The sequence below is a fragment of the Balaenoptera physalus genome (genome assembly GCF_965194825.1).
Source record: "Balaenoptera physalus genome assembly, chromosome: 7".
Taxonomy (NCBI): domain Eukaryota; kingdom Metazoa; phylum Chordata; class Mammalia; order Artiodactyla; family Balaenopteridae; genus Balaenoptera; species Balaenoptera physalus.
The window spans coordinates 25,279,663-25,299,857 of record NC_138886.1 but is presented as its reverse complement, the minus strand read 5'-3'; the positions used below and the strand labels follow the sequence as shown (position 1 = coordinate 25,299,857).

The 20,195-nt window shown below is 42.1% G+C and overlaps 1 long non-coding RNA gene across 1 annotated transcript in view; it reads right to left on the bottom strand.

Annotated features, from left to right (window-relative positions):
• LOC309665097 overlaps window positions 1-20,195 on the bottom strand; it is a 914,413-nt gene that overhangs the window by 244,860 nt on the left and 649,358 nt on the right. The window lies entirely within an intron of this gene.

Sequence of the window (20,195 nt, the reverse complement as noted above, 5' to 3'; positions counted from 1 at the left end):
AACGTGAATGGATTAAATGCTCCAACCAAAAGACACAGGCTTGCTGAATGTATACAAAAACAAGACCCATATATATGCTGTCTACAAGAGACCCACTTTGGACCTAGGGACATTTACAGACTGAAAGTGAGGGAACGGAAAAAGATATTCCATGCAAATTAAAATCAAAAGAAAGATGGAGTAGCAATACACATATCAGATAAAATAGACTTTAAAATAAAGAATGTTACAAGAGACAAGGAAGGACACTACATAATGATCAAGGGATCAATCCAAGAAGATACAACATTTATAAATATATATGTACACAACATAAGAGCACCTCAATACATAAGGCAAATGCTAACAGCTATAAAAGAGGAAACCAACAGTAACATCATAATAGTGGGGGACTTTAACACCTCATTTACACCAATGGATAGATCATCCAGACAGAAAATTAATAAGGAATCACAAGCTTTAAATAGACCAGATAGATTTAATTGACATTTATAGGACATTCCATCCAAAAAGAGCAGATTATACTTTCTTCACAAGTGCACACCAAACATTCTCCAGGATAGATCACATCTTGGGTCACAAATCAAGCCTTGGTAAATTTAAGAAAATTGAAATCATATCAAGCATCTTTTCCAACCACAACGCTGTGAGATTAGAAATCAGTTGCATGGAAAAAAACGTAAAAAACACAAACACATGGAGGCTAAACAGTACATTACTAAATAACCAAGAGATCACTGAAGAAATCAAAGAGGAAATGAAAAAATACCTAGAGACAAATGACAATGAAAACACGACAATCCAAAATGTATGGGATGCAGAAAAAAAAGTTCTAAGAGGGAAGTTTATAGCAATACAATCCTACCTCAAGAAACAAGAAAAATTGTAAATAAACAATATAAACTTACACCTAAAGGAACTAGAGAAAGAAGAACAAACAAGATCCAAAGTTAGCAGAAGGAAAGAAATCATAAAGATCAGAGCAGAAATAAGTGAAATAGAAGCAAAGAAAACAATAGCAAAAATCAATAAAACTAAAAGCTGGTTCTTTGAGAAGATAAACAAAATTGATAAACCTTTAGCCAGACTCATCAAGAAAAAGAGGGAGAGGACTCAAATCAATAAAATTAGAAATGAAAAAGGAGAAGTTACAATGGGCACTACAGAAATACAAAGCATCCTAAGAGACTACTATAAGCAACTCTATGCCAATAAAATGGACAACCTGGAAGAAAGGGACAAATTCTTAGAAAGGTATAACCTCCCAAGACTGAATCAGGAAGAAATAGAAAATATGAACAGACCAATCACAAGGAATGAAATTGAAACTGTGATTACAAATCTTCCAACAAACAAAAGTCCAGGACCAGATGGCTTCACAGGTGAATTCTATCAAACATTTAGAGAAGAGCTAACACCCATCCTTCACAAACTCTTCCAAAAAATTGCAGAGGAAGGAACACTCCCAAACTCATGCTATGAGGTCACCATCACCCTGATACCAAAACCAGACAAAGATACTACAAAAAAAGAAAATTACAGACCAATATCACTGATGAATATAGATGCAAAAATCCTTAACAAAATACTAGCAAACAGACTCCAACAACACATTAAAAGGATCATAGACCACGATTAAGTGGGATTTATCCCAGGGATGCAAGGATTCTTCAATATACACAAACCAAACAATGTGATACACCATATTAACAAATTGAAGAATAAAAACCATATGATCATCTCAGATGCAGAAAAAGGTTTTAACAAAATTCAATACCCATTTATGATAAAAACTCTCCAGAAAGTGGGCACGAGGGAAACTACCTCAACATAATAAAGGCCATATATGAAAAACCCACAGTAAACATCACTCTCAATGATGAAAAATGGAAAGCATTTCCTCTAAGATCAGGAACAAGACAAGGATGTCCACTCTCGCCTCTATTATTCAACATAGTTTTGGAAGTCCTAGCCATGGCAATCAGAGAAGAAAAAGAAATAAAAGGAATACAAATTGGAAAAGAAGAAGTCATACTGTCACTGTTTGCAGATGACATGATACTATACATAGATAATCCTAAAGATGTCACCAGAAAACTACTAGAGCTAATCAATGAATTTGGTAAAGTTGCAGGATACAAAATTAATGCACAGAAATCTCTTGCATTCCTATACACTAACAAGGAAAGATCAGAAAGAGAAATTAAGGACACAATCCCATTCACCATTGCAACAAGAAGAATAAAATACCTAGGAATAAACCTACCTAAGGGGGTAAAAGACCTGTACTCAGAAAACTATAAGACACTGATGAAAGAAATCGAAGATGACACAAACAGATGGAGAGATACACCATGTTCTTGGATTGGAAGAATCAATATTGTGAAAATGACTATACTACCCAAAGCAAACTACAGATTCAATGCAATCCCTATCAAATTACCAATGGCATTTTTTACAAAACTAGAACAAAAAATCTTAGAATTTGTATGGAGACACAAAAGACCCTGAATAGCCAAAACAATCTTAAGGGAAAAAGAACGGAGCTGGAGGAATCAGCCTCCTTGACTTCAGACTACACTACAGAGCTATAGTAATCAAGACAATATGGTACTGGCACAAAAACAGAAATATAGATCAATGGAACAGGAAAAAAAGCCCAGAGATAAACCCACACACCTATGGTCAACTAATCTATGACAAAGGAGGCAAAGATATACAATGGAGAAAAGACTGTCTCTTCAATAAGTGGTGCTAGGAAAACTAGAGAGCTACATGTAAAAGAATGAAATTAGAACACTCCCTAACACCATACACAAAAATAAACTCAAATGGATTAAAGACCTAAATGTAAGACCGCACACTATATAACTCTTAGAGGAAAACATAGGAAGAACACTCTTTGACATAAATCACAGCAAGATCTTTTTTGACCCACCTCATAGAGTAATGGAAATAAAAAGAAAAATAAACAAGTGGGATCTAATGAAACTTAAAAGCTTTTGCACAGTAAAGGAAATGATAAACAAGATGAAAAGAGAACTCACAGAATGGGAGAAAATATTTGCAAATGAATCAACGGACAAAGGATTAATCTCCAAAATATATAAACAGCTCATGCAGCTTGATATCAAAAAAACAAGCAACTTAATCCAAAAATGGGCAGAAGACCTAAATAGACATTTCTTCAAAGAAGACATACAGATGGCCAAGAGGCACATGAAAAGCTGCTCAACATCACTAATTATTAGAGAAATGCAAATCAAAACTACAATGAGGTGTCACCTCACACCAGTCAGAATGGGCATCATCAGAAAATCTACAAACAACAAATGCTGGGGAGGGTGTGGAGAAAAGGGAACCCTCTTGCACTGTTGGTGGGAATGTAAATTGATACAGCCACTATGGAGAACAGTATGGAGGTTCCTTAAAAAACTAAAACTAGAACTACCATAAGACCCAGCAATCCCACTACTGGCATATACCCTGAGAAAACCATAATTCAAAAAGACACATGCACCCCAATGTTCATTGCAGCACTATTTACAATAGCCAGGACGTGGAAGCAACCTATATGCCCATCGACAGACGAATGGATAAAGAAGATGTGGTACATATATACAATGGAATATTACTCAGACATAAAAAGGAAAGAAATTGGGTCATTTGTAGAGATGTGGATGGATCTAGAGACTGTCATACAGAGTGAAGTAAGTCAGAAAAAGAAAAACAAATATCGTATATTAATGCATATATGTGGAATCTAGAAAAATGGTACAGATGAACTGGTTTGCAAGGCAGAAATAGAGACACAGATGTAGAGAACAAACGTATGGACACCAACAGGGAAAGCGGGGGTTGGGGTGGTGGGGTGGTGGTGTGATGAATTCGGAGATTGGTATTGACATGTATACACTAATATGTATAAAATAGATAACTAATAAGAACCTGTTGTATAAAATAAATAAATAAATAAATAAATAAAATAAAATTAAAAAAAAATAGTGAAGACATTTTCTGACACAAGCATGGAAAACTATGTTCCTGAGGACCCACTCTATATGAGGACACAATCTATGTGGGATGTCAGCTGAATTTCATGCACCCCTGTCCCAAAGATCTCATTTTGTAGATCCAGGGGAGACTTTCTCAGGAGGTCAGCTTCAGGTTATGGACATCTTGCTTCTGGATATGAAGGTCCTTAAGGATGACCCTATCTCTCTCCTATCTGGGACAGGTCTGCATCTAATTCCTCAGGCAAGGGACGGTCTGCTTACCTGACTTCTAAGTAGTTTGTTAGGATGAATCATGTCCCAATTCTCTAAGAGGGTTTACTTTGTTGGAAAGAGTGTTCTCTTTGATCTCACGGCTTAGAGTGTATAGGTTTTGTTCAGTTAATCATGTAGCTGGTGTCAAGCTTAGTCAGCCTTCATTTTTTTGAGGCTATATGGCATTCAAAGGGTTTGGGCACTGGCCCTATAACCAACGTGGTTTCACTTCAACAGCAGCTGGAGCTTGAACCTTTTTTCTAGCTCTTTGATAATAATTGATCAATCAGTCTGGTCTATTCTAAAGTGTCCCTCAGATGTAAGAGGTGACTGAAAAGCTGGGCCTTTAAAAGAACACACTCTCTTCTGAGTGATTCCCACATGGTTGGAAGAGCCATCCTGATAGACTATTTTGCCTAATGCTTTCCAGTTACAAAGCACGTTCATTCTGCCATCACCTTAACCTCTCAAATCAGCTCTGAGAGGCAGAAAGGGTGAGGTAGATGGGCTTAGTTTTGCAAAAGAGAAATTCTAACACTGATTAAAGGATTTACCCAATATCTCATGGGTTAGGTGTTATGAAACAAACTCACATTTAATAATGTGCCAGATTCTTTGTATACTAACTTAGTTAATCCACAAACCAACCAAGTGGAATAGATATTATTGTGCCCATTTGAAAGACAAAAACATTGAATCATGAGAGATTTAAATAGTGGTTTCAAAGTCCTCCAGACCATGGGTAGCTAAGGCAACAGTGACTCCCTGGTCTTCTATTAACTAATCCAGTGTTTTCATTGGTTATCCTGCATTTAAACTCTCCAAGCCTGACTATAATGAGGAAAATAGTATTTCCACTTAGTTGGATTTTGGGTAAGAAGAACCACAAATAGAAAAGTGGGCCATCCTCCCTATTTATAGATAGATTTTGATGTTTTCTTTCCTTCGTATATAAAATGAACAAGGCTCAGAGACATGAACCCACTGTCCCATGCACTCTGTCAGAAGTCTAGCATTCCAACAATCAGACATCGTAAACCAAGCGAGACTCCCCGAGCTTGATTGCATCGTTCGAGACCACAGGCCAGGGTAGCAGCCCCTACGTGGAGAAGGCCACATCTTCTCTGATTGTTGTTTATTTTCCTCTTCTCATGTGCTCTGTGGTCTGGCAAGGAGCTGGGTACCTCAACAGTGAAGCCACCACAGTGGCAAGCCTCCTCAGTTCCTGGTCCGAGTAAGCCCAGCTCAGTTTCTCAGGCTGACAGAAATTGTAATCTAAATGAACTGAAAACATTGAACTTATCTGACAGAGCATTTGCTAAGTCCAAAGACATGCAGACTCAAGGTCACAGAACAGGAAGACATTCTTCTGAAAACTGAAAGAATGGGGCAAAGGCTATCACCTCAGCAGCCTCTGGCCTCTCTTCCTGACACTCGCTCTTGGGACCTACAAGTGTTTGCTCACAGTTATTCGTGGGGCCACTGGATCTCAGCTTTTACTGGCTGTGACAGGGAGAGAGGCTGGGGCTACCATAGGTCAAGAGCTCATGTGCTCCATCTCATTTAATCTCCATTTAACTCCTTTTCTGTGAAGTGGCTGTTGGAGCCCATCTTATAGTTGAAAAAACTGAGGCTCTCTGAAGTGCAGTACTTTGTCTAAGATAATTGGCTAAACTTGCATTTGAGCCTGAATCTGGTTGCCTGCTAAACCTGTGCTCTCTCCATCATTCTACATTACCTGTCGGCACACACATAGCACTTTGTATCCTATTCTATTCTATTCTATTCTGTTCTGTTCTGTTCTATTCCATTCTATTTTTATCCTATTCTACTGTAAGTCATGGCTATTTAGAGCCAAACCTTTACTCTCCAGTAGAAATGAGCAGTTTAAAGGCAATTACCCTCTTGCTCAACACTTCATCCCTCACCAGACCCAGAAGGGGGGTGGAAATACTTGGTACCCAATAATTGCTTGTTTTTATTGATTTAAACACTTAGATGTGCATATACACCATGATTGTTTTTGCCTAAAAGCCAAAACCCACTGGCCATGGGTGGGATTTTCCTGTACCCAGAGCTGATTACTCTCTCCACTCTAACTAGATTCCTTGCCCATCCTCTTGGGTAACAGAAGCACCATTCAGGCAGTGAACTCTTTTACCCAACATAGCTCTAATCAGAGGTGCGAAGGGAAGCTAGGTTATCTGGAGCAGGTTATATAGGATAGTGGTGCTTTGGACTCTACAAATTCCCAAATCCATGTTGCAAGGTCTGTTTTCAATCTTCAGGCATTGTAGGCATCTCCTGGGGCTATAAGAAGAATGCTCTCATTTCAGGACAGAGTATATCCAAGAGCCAACTTGGCAAGGGCCAGAGGGATATAAATTCAGAGTGACAACCTAAGGAACATGGTTTTAATAGAAACATACTTCTATTTCTTCTCCGATCACATGTTGACTGTCTGTTTTCATGGGGAGACCTGAACTAAAATGAGGATTGTCAGAACTGGTAATTGAGGGGCTCTGCTTTTCCCCTAAAGCTTCCCTGCCCTCCAGATGACAACTGTGAGAGATCGCGTGGGTGGCTGGGGACTTGGTGAAGTCAGCATTACAGAGCAGCCAGGGAAAATGTAGGTATGATTTGCTTTTTACCATGGGGTGCAATCCTGACAAAATTCATTCAAGATCATGTTAACAAATACCCGGACTGCACTGGGCACATGCTAGGTGGCAATGTTTCAAAGGTGAACAAGATGCCTTCTGTGGAGCTTGTAGTCCCATGGAGAAGACAGACATGTAAAGAATTACTTATATTAGATATACTGCCTGTGTCACAATACACATCTTTGGACATAGGATGGGAAGTGGAGAGAAAGCAACTTCACAGAGATAGCCTAGAAAGGCTGAACAGGAGTTTGCAGGATGAACAAGTGGGAAAAGAACATTCCAGAGAGATGGAGGCATTAAAAAACAATGGAATGTTTGGGGAATTAACATAATACAGTTTGTGAGGACCAAGGTTGTTTTTGGACATGGTAGAGAGTAGAAGTCCCTGGGGAATTATATGGAGGCGAGATTATGAATGGCCTCATACACCACACCAAGAAGCTCAGACTGTCCCCTGTGGCAAGAGCATGGGAGAGACATGGTCAGAAGTGCTCTGTGGAACAATTGCCATGGCGACAGCGTGGTAGGGGAAGGAGATGGGGATTCAGGAGACAAAAAGACCAGAAATGGGGCTGATGTGGTGGTGTAAGCAGGAGGTGATGAGGGTCTGAATCAGGACAGAACAATGGGACTGAAGAGACAGGAAGGATTGGGGAGATAGCTAAGAGGCATCCTTCACAGATTGCTGTGATGTTATCCTGCAGAGAAGTCACTTATTGCCTACCAAAGACCTTGCCAGGGTACCAGGACCTCAGGATGGCTACTCCCCTTACTCTGAGATGCTTTGGTAAAGAGAAATGCAGAGTTTCAGAAAGGAATAGATCCTCACACACACACACACACAGGGTTTACTGTCTACAGGGCTCCTTCATGTGCATTATCTTATTTGTCATTACAGGAGTCCTGAGAAGCACACATTATTAGTATTTAAAATTATGTTTTTGTTTTTCTGATTATAAAAAATTATAGAAATAATAATCATAGAATGCCTAAAATACTTTAAAAAAGAAGTAGAAAATTAGAATTGTCCTAGTACCCAGATTGATAATTAGTTAACATGTTGGTAAACCAGTTGCTTATAATACAATGTTAAGTGAAAAAAAAATACAAAAAATATATTTCAATTCCAATTTTATAACAATAACAACAACAAGAGATTTCTTTTTAGATTTTGTTGTGGTTACAAAATTGGGATTAAAATATAAACAAAAATTTTTTTCTTTTCTTAGCATTAAATTACAAACATTTTTCTATGTTGATAAATCAAATTCGCATGCCTAAATTTTTCATTGCTGCATAGTATTCTAACACACTGGTGTGCTGGAATTTATTAATACAACTATCAGCTGATAGTTGTTGATGGACATTTAGGTTATTTCCATGGATGGGAATTTTTGCTCTCATGAATATGTTTTGCCAAATACCCTCTAACGTACATTTTCCCCTTTCATTTCTAATTATTTCCTTAGAATAAATTCCTAAAAGTGGAACCTGCGGGTCAAAGGATATGTGCATTTCAAAGACGATGTTAGTTGTCAAATTGCTCCCTGGAATTGTTTATTCCAATTCACTACACTTACCTACAGTGAATTAGCCAGCCTATGTTATCCACCTTCATCAGCGCTAATCATTCTTTTAAAAAATCTTTGTCAGTCTGATACACATAAAATGACATCGCATTATTGGGTTAATCTGAGCATACTTATCAGGTGTGTGGTTGAATTCTTTTTCTCATTTCATGGATAAGGGTTACTTACTGACTTGCCTGTACCACGGATTCAGTAAGCGTCTGAGAATGGACTCCTCCGGCAGTGTTCTTCCCACTGTAGGATACTGCCTGTTTGGCATGGGAAGGGTCGCCCTGACTTCTCCACATTGACGGGGCTCCCTTTCGTTGGGGTCACACCCTCAGGAGTCCTGGCCTGCATGTCAAGGCCAGAACACGCCCTTCCTCCTGAGGGTCAGCAGCTCCCTCACCCTGTCGGAGGACCCAGCATCAGGGTCAGTTCATGCCATGCTCTGCGTGGAGGCCACAGGTATGGTGTGCGCTTAGGTGGTGGTTCCCATTGAAGCTGAGATGGAAAATGACATGAGGAACTGAACCCCATGTTCTTTCGGGAAGGAAAACTTGGGCTATTAGCCATCTCTCGAAAACCCGTCCTTGTTCCCTCACTGCTTTTAGGATCTGGTCCAGGCTCTGTAGTCTGGCACGCAAGGCCCTGAGAACCTGGCCCGGACTGCCTCTACCACAGGGTCCATGCCATGGTCTCTCACACCAGCATTGCATCATTTGTCTACACTTCACGTTTGCCTAGAACTTGCCTGTTTCTTTTCCTTCAGGCCTCAGTTTCAATGTCAACTTATTCAAGAAGCTGTTCATCTTTTCTTTGCTACCACAGCCCTCTGAGCTTTCTCCACCTATAGTCCTCCCCTGGGGATAGGATTGTCTGCTTACATGTCTGCCTCCCTTCTCGAAAGAAGGGAACGTGTCTTACTCATTCCTGAGCCAAACACCTGCACAGCCTTGGCCAGAGGTGGCACATCTAAAGGTGCGTGGACTAAATGGACCTTAGTCCACAGAGAACCTACAGGATTCCATTTGTGATTGGTCATAGATTCCTTCATTCACTCAACAAGTGTTCACTGAAGGGCTTCAACAAGCGAGATGTTACTGGGCACAGCGATGTTAACAGACGCTCCCGTTCCAGCATCGAGGTGCTCATGTTTCCAGCAGTTCCAAGTGTTGGCAGCTCTCAACTGACTCTCTCTTTGGGAATGTCCTCAGCTGAAGAGAACCACCGAGCCCAAGGTTTCACCTCCTTCCTCAAGGCAGCCTTCATCCAAGACAGGTCAATGGGAGGGTGTCCATTGAGGCCCAACCCACTTGTCTCAATCTGGGACAACTCTGAGGGCCCATCCCCAGCTCCAGAGTTCTCCACAGGGCCAGCTGAGTCCTTTGTGGCCACTGCATTGCAGTTCAACTTCTGTCTGCCCAATCCTGTTTCCCCTACTCTCCCATCCCAATGGCCTCCCCAGTAAACTTCTTGGATGCAAACTTCCCTCTCAGAGTCTCCTTGCTGGGGAACCCACCCTGCAACAGTGATAAGCAAAACAGACATGATACCTGTTCTCACAGAGCTTTGGGGCTGGCTTTGTCCATTAGACCCACCTTTGTTTCTCCCCAAGGATAAACCAAGGACATCCAGCCCCAGTACTGCTGTGCTCATGGTGACACCTGCCAGTGGCCCAAGTACAGACCCATGTAGCCACACCATTCCCTACGGCCATCACTAAGCCAAGAACGGGGCTGACACTGCAGCTTGCAATCATCCACGTTTGTTCCATAAATCTGTCATTTAGTGTCCTCTGAGTCCCAGGTCCTTATGCTGGTGCCAGGGACAGATACTTAAGAGGTAGCTCTTGACCTCCAAGACCATTGTCTGGAGGGGAAGATGGGCAAGTAACCAGACCATTGGGGACACATGGAGTTAAGTGCCCCGGCAAAGACCTGCAGAGCGCTGTGGGAGCTCAGAGGAGGACGTGATGCTTACTTAGAGGGCATGAAGGATTCCCAGAGAAGTAGCAGGAGGAGAGCAGGGTAAGGATGGTGTTGATAGGAAAGAGAGGGGAAATGAATTTCAGTTTGAAGACATGTGTGTGTAAAGGCATGACTAGCAGTGAGTGAAAAGCAAAACCAGGCATTACTTTATGGAGCTCCACAATTGAATGAGGTTGTCTGCAGGGACAATTATCCTCATCTTACAGATAGAGAAACTGAGACCCTGGGAGGATAAACAGCTTAGACACAGCCATTGGAAGGGGGTTACCTGTGACTTGAATCTGAGTCTTCTGACACCAAATCAATGGCTCTGTCTAGTGCCCTTGTTGGTGCTAGAGTTTTTCTTTAGCAGTCAGCATTGTGCCCAATGAGGATTAAAAGCACTATAATGTCAAGGCTTGGCTCTTGAAGCGCTTATATATGGCATTAAAAAATTGATAATAACATGGGACAAATGCAGGAGTACAGGCCCATGCAAATGCCCTGGGGTCAGGGCAGAGTTATGCCCCAGAGAACTGTCCTTAGCCCTGTTTAATATTTGGTACCAGTGATTTGGACAAAGACATATAAAGTCCGCTTATCACATCTGTGGCTGACACAGCTGGGAGGGATAGAAGAAATGATTGATGACAAAATCAAACTTCTAAATGATCTCAGTTGGCTGGAACGATGAGCCAAATCCAGTGAGATGAAGTGCAGCAGGGGTCCGTGCGAGGGCCAGCATTTCCCTTCAAACAGTCAACTGCGCTAGAATAGGAGAGGGGAGCCCAGCCTGGCCCCCAGCTGTGAGGGAGAGATCCAGGGACTTCCTCAGGCCTCAATCTAACTTACCAAGTATTTAAGTTAAAAGTGTAACAAACTAGCACATCCACGGTCTGTGTGAAGATTATAATTATAGCTGTGGCTCACATTTAATAGGACATTTTATGAATTACCTCAGAGATGACTTAATGGGACATTTTATGAATCCCTCGGGAGGTGGCGTGGTGGTGGGGGACAGCATCTTCAGGTGGAAGAGGAAGTTACTTATGCATTGCTTCATCTGGACAACACTCCCTGTGAGCTTACCCTATGCCAGGTCCTGGACAACACAGAATATTAGCCTAGGAAGCGCTGGGAGCTGGCAGAAGGACTTGCCCTTGCATTCTCCCACTTACCAGTTGTGTTACTCTGGGAGAGTCACGGAGGCTGGCTAGGCCTCAGTGTCCTCATAAAATGGGCCCACTCATTCAGCCTCGTAGGGTTTTGTGAGCAGTGAATGAGACTATGTGTGTAGAATGCTGGACACAGAGCTTAGCCTGAAATTACTATTGAAAAACGACGCTTACTGTTAGTATCCAGGCAAATCCAGAGACATCTGTTAATAGTCAGTGGGATCCCAGGTCCCTTGGACTTGGGTTTAGGGTCAGATCTTCAGTCTTCAGGTGGGTTTCAGGAAAGGATGATTTTTTTTCTGTAATTATGCCTTTCCTTTATATGTGTGTGTATGTGTGTGTGTGTGATAAATTTCAAGACTGAGGAAGAACTCAGACCCCAAATCACTGGGGCATTAAACAGATGAGAGAGAGAGATGGTAATTCACTTACCGAAATGGTGTCCCACCATGGCCATGGGACCTCAGGTACAAGAAAGTATCTGAATTAGGGTCAAAAGTTAAAAACTATACTGTCAGCCAGGGACACATGGGGCTGATTTCCATAATTCTGGGCTGGGGTGTCCTTAATCTACTTTGTTTCAGGAAAGGTTGATCTTCAGGCCTCTGGGTCTGTTTCCTCATCTGAGACATGAGAGGGTTAGATCAAATTAGTGGTTCATAAATCAACGTGCGTGGAAAGGTACTGGCCCATGTTGAAGTCAAGTCCATGACATCCCACTCAGATAAATTCCCAACTGCTCCATGGTGGGCTACCAGGGAGATAGAGTGATCTTTGCTGTAGGGAGCCGTGCAGAAAAAAACACTGGCAGGTCTTTTCCTGCCACCTTCACCAGCCAGACCCTTGGGCTACCTTGATGAGTGTTTTTCCCAGCTCTGAGGGAAGAAGGAGGAAGAAGCTGGGGGTTTGGTGAGGTTGAGTTGCTCACCCACTTCTCTGAGTGTGCCCAGGATACTGTGAATTGAGTGAAGTAGTGAGAGTGTATACTTTCCATTTCCATCAATAAATCTCTTCAAGATTTTGTTTTTGATGACAGTATTAATAATGAAATTACAAAACTACTTGGAGACTCAAGTTCACTTTGTATTGTAACAATATTGCATATATATACTATCTTGATTGACTACTACCAAGAGAAATACTGTCTACAGCATAAATAATAAAGTATAATTTTATATTCTATTTTTATTTTAAGATTCACAGAAACTTCCTTTAAAACAACAGTGTTAGATTGTTAACTGTCTTTTCCTGGAAAAGATGGTTTTTTATGAGATTACATCTTTCTTTTTTTGAGGGGAGTGAATGTTAAAGTTCTCATCCTTTTTTGAAATGTTTATAAAAATTGATGGACACTGTTATTTTTGTTTTTTATTATTTTTAATTGTATTACTTAGAAGAGTAAAAAGTTAATAACGTTATGATTGTTCCCCTCTTTTAAAAATTTCCCTGGTCTACGAAATACAAAAAAATACCTGAAAACAGATTTAGGAAGACTTTATGAATTTTATTCCTAAAGTAAGGAGGTAACTCTCCAGTGTGGCTTGAGAGGGAGTCTCAGTTCTCCAGAGTCTAATGTTGAACTCTGTGTCTAGCAATAGGCTGGGTACAATATGGAAGATATAAAAGGACAATCACTGACTCCAGAGCTCTTGGCATCACACTTGGAAGACGAAACAAGGGTTGGAACAATTTGTGGCAGTGACCCACAAGGGTTGGAACAATTTGATGTCTAGATGTGGCAGTGACCCGGCTGCCTGTTAACTACAGATGGATATACATGCAATTTAGCTCGGCATTCAAGGCTCTTTGTGATCATACTCCAGCTTGCCATTAGAACCTTATTCCTCTTCCTCTCCCTTGTGTCCTTAAACTCTGTGCTGGGAACTTCTTTGGAAGTCTGCAGAAATATATATATATATATCCTCCCCCCAAAATCTATAAGACCATGTAGCACGTTACCACCACTTCTTAGAATCATGTTCTGCCTTGTTGTGCACTTATCTGTATATTTCTCTGGCTTCCTTTCCCTTTAGACAGACAGATGGCTGCATCAGAGCCGGAGCTAATGTCTTTCTCTCATCCTTCTGGTTCTAGCACAGCTAATAAATATGAGATGAGTTGAATGGAATTGAATGCTTCTCCCTAGTTCATCTGACTCAAATAATCCACACTAAATTACTGGGTCTTAAATTTGATCAGGAAACCTCAGAACATCAGATGTCACCTCCTACTTGCTGTCTCCCTACTTTAGACTCAGAACAAGCCTGAAATGGCCTTGTCTGAATTGGTTTTCTTTGGCTGAAGCCATGACGAGACCTGAGGTGTGAGTGGGAAGAAAAAATAAAGTCAAGTTTTCAAATCTGAAAACTGTTGGCATGGGTTTTTCTGATGTTAGTGAGGAAGACATGACCACCCCCATTTTACTGACTCGGCAAGCTCCTTCTTTTCGTAAGACAGTTCAGCATGGAGCTGCAGAACCTGGGGGCTAGACAAGGCAGTGGCCCTGGCTACCTGCTAATAATAGATGGATGTGCACATAGCTTAGCTTGGCATTCAAGGCTCTCTGTGGTCTTAACCCCAACCTTACTTCTCGTCTTCTTCAGTTCACCAACTTCAGCTCAGTGCAGCTCAGCCAATATTTGCCATTCCCTGCACAGTGACAGGGAAACGAAAAGGCACTGGGGATACTAGGATGAAGAAGACCCAGGCCACTCCTCTGAGAGGAACAACGTTAAGTGCTTCTCAGAAAGGTGTGAAGTTAGCCAGATAGGAAAGGGAGAAGGCAGATGCAGATAAGACTCTGGATCACACTGCAGAAATTGGTGATGCCAAAACAGAACTCGACTTGTTCGTTGTAGGTCCCGTGGATGCCAAGTTAGTGCACTTTTTCATATAAATTTATATTTGTTTTCTAGTAATAATCATGTTTGATAAAATTACAGCGTTTGTTTTAATTATTTAATCTCTGCAAGCCATGTTTATTCACCTTTAAAATGGATGTTAACATACATACACAGTAGCTACCTCAAATAGTGGCATCAATAGCGGATAAAAAGTGCTTCACACATTACCAGATATTATTTTATTTTCACCAGTTTCTGCATATGTGGTATAAAGTAGTGTTAGATAGGCTATAGGGAAAAGGAGTGGTGCAAAATAACTAGGACCTCTTCCAAGTCACATTCACGAATTGCTCGGTGACCCCACATAGATCACTTTATTTTTCTATCCCTCCCTCGTGCCTGATATAGAAGACAGGGGAGATTGTATCTGCCTTATATCTACCTCCTCCAGAGATAGAGAAGATGATTTAGGGTGCAGGAGACAGTGAGTACCTATGGGAAAAATGGAAGGCAAGATTTTTTGTCATTCTCTCTCTTCCTCTTGTTCCTTTTTTTTTTTTTTTTTTTCGGTCTTTGCCAAAGGCAGTTTCTCATAATGTTTTTATTTTCTAAGGCTGGCAAGACCTCCAGCTTGGAAAACAAGAGTACTTAACAGTTAGAATGACCTGGTTTTGATTTCAAACTTGGAGAAGCATGACACATATACTGAGGACAAAGGATGCATGTCTACCTTAGCAGTAAGCACAGCACTGGGCAGATGGCTGGAGTGGAAAGAGCATTAGGACTGGGGTCAGGACACCTGGGTTTGAATTCCTGTTCTGTTTTTCATTAACTATTTGACATTGAGCAAATCAATTTACTTCTCTGGGTTCTTACTTTTCTTATATATGAAGTAATAATAGCACTATCTATCACAGAAGGTTTCATGTCCACATAGGTACGCTGTGTATTTGCTCTTGTAGCTCATGCATTTGGAAGATGATGTTGTGTAGAAGACCACCTAATCTCTGCAAATCTTTGATGCCCAGTGGGGAAGCGTCACTGCCTTTTCTTCTCTGTCTTCACTCACTCCCATGATGATCTAGTGTTTCATGGTCTTTAGTATCATCTCTATGTTTATGACTCCCATCTGCCTGGATACTCTGTGCTTCCACTTGAATGTCTAATAAGCATCTCAGACTTAACCTGTGCGGCACTGAAAACCCAGTCTGCCCTCCTCAGTCTGCTCCACCTACAATCATCTCCGTCTCTGTGAACTGCAGCTTCTTCCAGTTGCTTAGGCTCAAAGCCTTGGAACCTTTCTTGACCGTTCTCTCTCAACCCCACATTTAAACTAGCAGCAAATCCTGGAGGAACTCACCACTTCTCACCACCTCCAATGTCATCATCTTAACCTAAGAAATCATTGGCTCTCACCTGGATTCCTGCAACAGCCTCCTGACTAGTCTCCCTGCTTCTGTACTTTCTCATAGAGAAACTCTTCTCAAAACAGCAGCCAGTGTCATCCTATTAAAAAAAAAAAAATCTGATCCTGTCACTCCTCTATTGAAAACCTTTCTAAGACATTCCACTGCAACAGAGTCAAGCCAAGTTCTTCCTTACCCTAACCCCCTGGACCAGTATGGCCAGGCCCCATACCTCTCTGACTTCTGGCTGCTCTCACTCTAGCCGCACTAGTCTCTGCTGCCACAGGGCACCCCAGACTTTCGCTCCAATGGCTTCTGCTTTCAGTGCTAGCCTCCCAAATAGCTCCACGTCTCACTCTCTTGCCTCCTTCAGTCTTTGTTCAAATGTCACCTTCTCAGCAAGGCCTTCCCTGACCGTCCCATTAAAACTGCTCCTCGATCCCTGCCCTCCTGGTCCCTTTCCCTAGTTTGTTTGTCTGCATAGCACTTTTTTCCTTCCAACATTCTAGAACGTAAACTCTGTGACAGCAGGTAGTTTTTATTGTTTTATTCACTGGTTTATTCCTTATTCCTCTGTACATGCCTAGCCGCTAGCAGCTACTTAATAAATATTTGTTGAATGAATGAATGAACAGGGCATGCTACTAAAAATAAAGAGCATCAGCACATGTAGTCCTGAAAACAATCACTGGTTACATTATCTCCGTTTTACAGACTAATTAATTGAAGGTCTGAGAGATTAAATAATTTGCTTATGTTTATACAATGGGTGTGTTTATGGTCAGATTAAATCGGGCCCACAATTTTCAAATCCATATTCTTTCTATTACACTACAAAGCAGGATACATGTGAAAAGATCCTAAAATTTACGCTATTTTCTTTTTTTTTTTTTTAATTTCTGGCCTTACCTCCTTGCACAGTTCCTTCAGGCTCCGGCATCTATCGGGATGGTTGGGTAAGAGAGGATTCGTGCCCCAGTGCACATCCTACAGAGATCTGTCCGCGTGCTGAGCCTTGGCTCTGTTCCCAGACAGAACATTCTCTGTCCCCTCTCAACTGGGGCATGAGAGTGTGGACAGCCAGGCTGGGGAGGGCTGGTGTCTCATGCGAACGTCTCTGCATCTGACGAGTCCCTTGGCTTCACGTCCGCATCCCTGACACCTCCTCCCCCGGCAGGCGGGCTCCTGTCTCTGACCTTCTGAAACAACATTTTGCCTTCCTTCACACAGCTTTTGTCTTCCTGCCCTTAGTTTGACGTTGTGTCTGGCCACACGGGCCATGCCGGCTATTTTTACTCACAGCAACCACCAGCCCATATGGTTCCCATTACCACAAACTGTTACCTTCTTTGAAACCATTTTGCAAATGAGTGGACTGCAGACAACCAGGAGGTCAAGTCCACGTGGCCACTCACAGGGATCCCAGGAGTGGCCTGGGCAGGTACGTTGGTCTCGATGAATGTCCTTTAAAACCAGACTGGGTTGGACAAAATGCTGCTTAGTTCACTTTTTTTTAGAGTCCCTTCTCCTTTTCCTCTGTGTTCAGTTCTGTAGGTTTTCAACAAGGTCAAGTTTCAAAGGCAGGCTGCTTTTTACGGGGACATGAATTTGAGTTTTGTTTCTCCATTTGGGGAGCTTGCTCCATGGCGGTCTCTCGATGGGACATGATGTCTGTTAACCCCTCGGGGAGCGACACGCAGCCATCAGTGAGGAGTATACGGGATATGATGGGATGAGGTGGGTCCTGAGCATCCCCTGACTCTGAGAAGATGACGAGAGACTCCAGGGCTTTGATGGTATTGCTCACATCTCCTTCGGCCTGTAAAACACTTGAATTCACAAAACGTTTCGAACACCTCATTTTATTTGAGCCTCACGATCTTGCCGTGAAACTGGGTTTTTCATTTTCATTTTACAGATGAAGAAACTGAGCTGTGAGTGGCTGACTGACTTGCCCAAGGCTGCGTGAGAGTCTGAGACGGGAATCAACCTCAGCTCCCGGACCGCAGGCCAGAGTTCAGGCCCCAACAGAACAGATGCCTGAGTGGCTTGAAACAAAACTGGGTAGGGCTTATTCAAAGAAGAAGCTAGCAGCTCACAGTGGGGCCTGATGGGGCTTGTTGCATCGAAACTGGAAGTTGGCATTGAGACCCAGGCTCGCTGTGGTACTATAAAGCTGCCGCCACTCTGGCTGAATGACATTGAAATGGACGCAAACAAAGGGCTTCTTCCTGCAGTGTAGAATGTCACCTGACCAAGGCCCAGGAGCTATTATAATGCGCTGAGCTAAGCCTTCCAGAGCAGTGGGTAGGTGAAAAGAAGAGCTCTGGGCTGAGAATGAGATTGGAGGCCAGCCCAAGTCATTCTGAGATCCTTTCCAGCCGGACCATCTGTGATTCAGGACCCTCCTACCAGGCCCTCAAAGGTATTCTTGGCTCCTTTCCTCTTTTCTACCGTTTTCCAGCTCCACTCGTGTCCTTTCAGCTCCTCAGATGCACACGGCTCTTTCCTGCTTCAAGGTTTCTGGGCGTGTTGTTCTCTTGACCTAGAACACTCTTCCCTGTTCTTTGCAAGTCAGACTTTTCCACATAAATGTCCCCATCTCAGAAAGTCCTTCCTTGGCCACATAAATGGGTTGAATAGTGACCCCCCCACCCCCCAAAAAAGATACGTTCACGTCCCAACACCTGGAAACTGTGAAGGTGACCTTATTTGGAAAAAAGGGTCTTTGCAAGTATAATCAAGTTCAACCTCCTGAGATGAGATCATCCTGGATTTAGGGTGAATCTTAAATCCAATGACAGGTTGCCTTATAAGAAGAGCAAAAGCATAGAGACACACAGGGAGATGAAGGTGATGGGCAGGTGGATGCAGGGATTGGCGTGAGCAGCCCAAGCCAAGCAATGCTGACAGCCACCGGCTGGACAAGGCAAGGGAAGGCGTCTCCCCTAGAGCCTTCAGAGGGAGTACAGCTCTGCTGATGCCCGGGTTTCAGGCGTCTGGCCTCCGTAAGTGTGAGAGAATAAATTTCTGTTGTTTTGAAGCCGCCAACTCTGTGCTATTTTGTTACAGCAGCCCTAGGACATAATACAGCATCTAATTTAAGCAGCTCCCCCCAACCCTCTGCATATACACACGGACACGTATTCACTATTCAGTCCATTTTGATACTTTCACGTCAGTGATAAATTTTTAAGTATACCATCATCTGGGATGACTTGAGCTATGTCCTTATTCCCACTTCTTGAGGGCAGGGACCACACCCACGCCTGTCCTTCTCACATTTACGCAGCTCCTAGCACATTACTAGGTATATAGTACGTGCTCAAAAATATTTATGAAATAAATAAGATCTGAGTTTTCTGGCCTCATGTCTCTCCCAATACTCCACTCCTACCACACTCCTCTCCCCACTGCCTTCCCACTTCTCAGTTCTTTCACACACACAGCTCCTGTGGCCCAAAAGGCTGCCAGCCCCTTCTCTCCCTGGTGTACTCCAACTAGTTCTCCAAGGCGAAGTACAGAGTCTTCCAGTGGAGGCACGGCCTAGTTCCTTCCACGTGGCCAGTGTTCCCGTCTCTGCTGTAACATGTAAAAGAGGGAACAGGATGTCTGAGTACTTAACTGACTTCCCACAGGCTTCATGCTCTTTGGGAAGCCAAGACCTTGCCTTGTTCATATCTGTAACCCAGCACTCAACACAAGGCCTAGCACTGAACATACACTTCACACAAGTGTGTTAAATCAATGCGTCCACAGAAAAGGGCTATTATAATCCAGTTTTAAAAATATATTTTAGTTTTCAGATTTACAGAAAAAATTAAGAAGATATTACAGAGTTTCCATATACGCTGCACCCAGTTTTCCCTCTTATTAACAGTATGGCACTTTTGCTACAATTAATGAACCAATTCTGATCTATTATTATTAACTCAAGTCCATGTTTTGTTCAGATTTCCTTGTTTTTTACCTGATTTTTTCTGCTGTTATTGTTCCAAGACCCCATCCAGGACACATTACATTTAGTCGTCATGTCTCCTTAGGCTCCTCTTTTTATTCTTTTTCTTTTAAATGATTTAGTTTCAACTTGACATTTAAAAACATTTTTTTTTTTACAGTTTTACTGAGGAATAAATGACATATATCACTGTATAAGTTTAAGTTGTACAGAATTAAGGTTTGATTTACATATATTGTGAAATGATTACCACAATGGGTTTAGTTAACATCTATCATCTCATATAGATACGATAAAAAGAAAAGGAAAAAGCAATTTAAAAATTTATAAATGTTATAAAA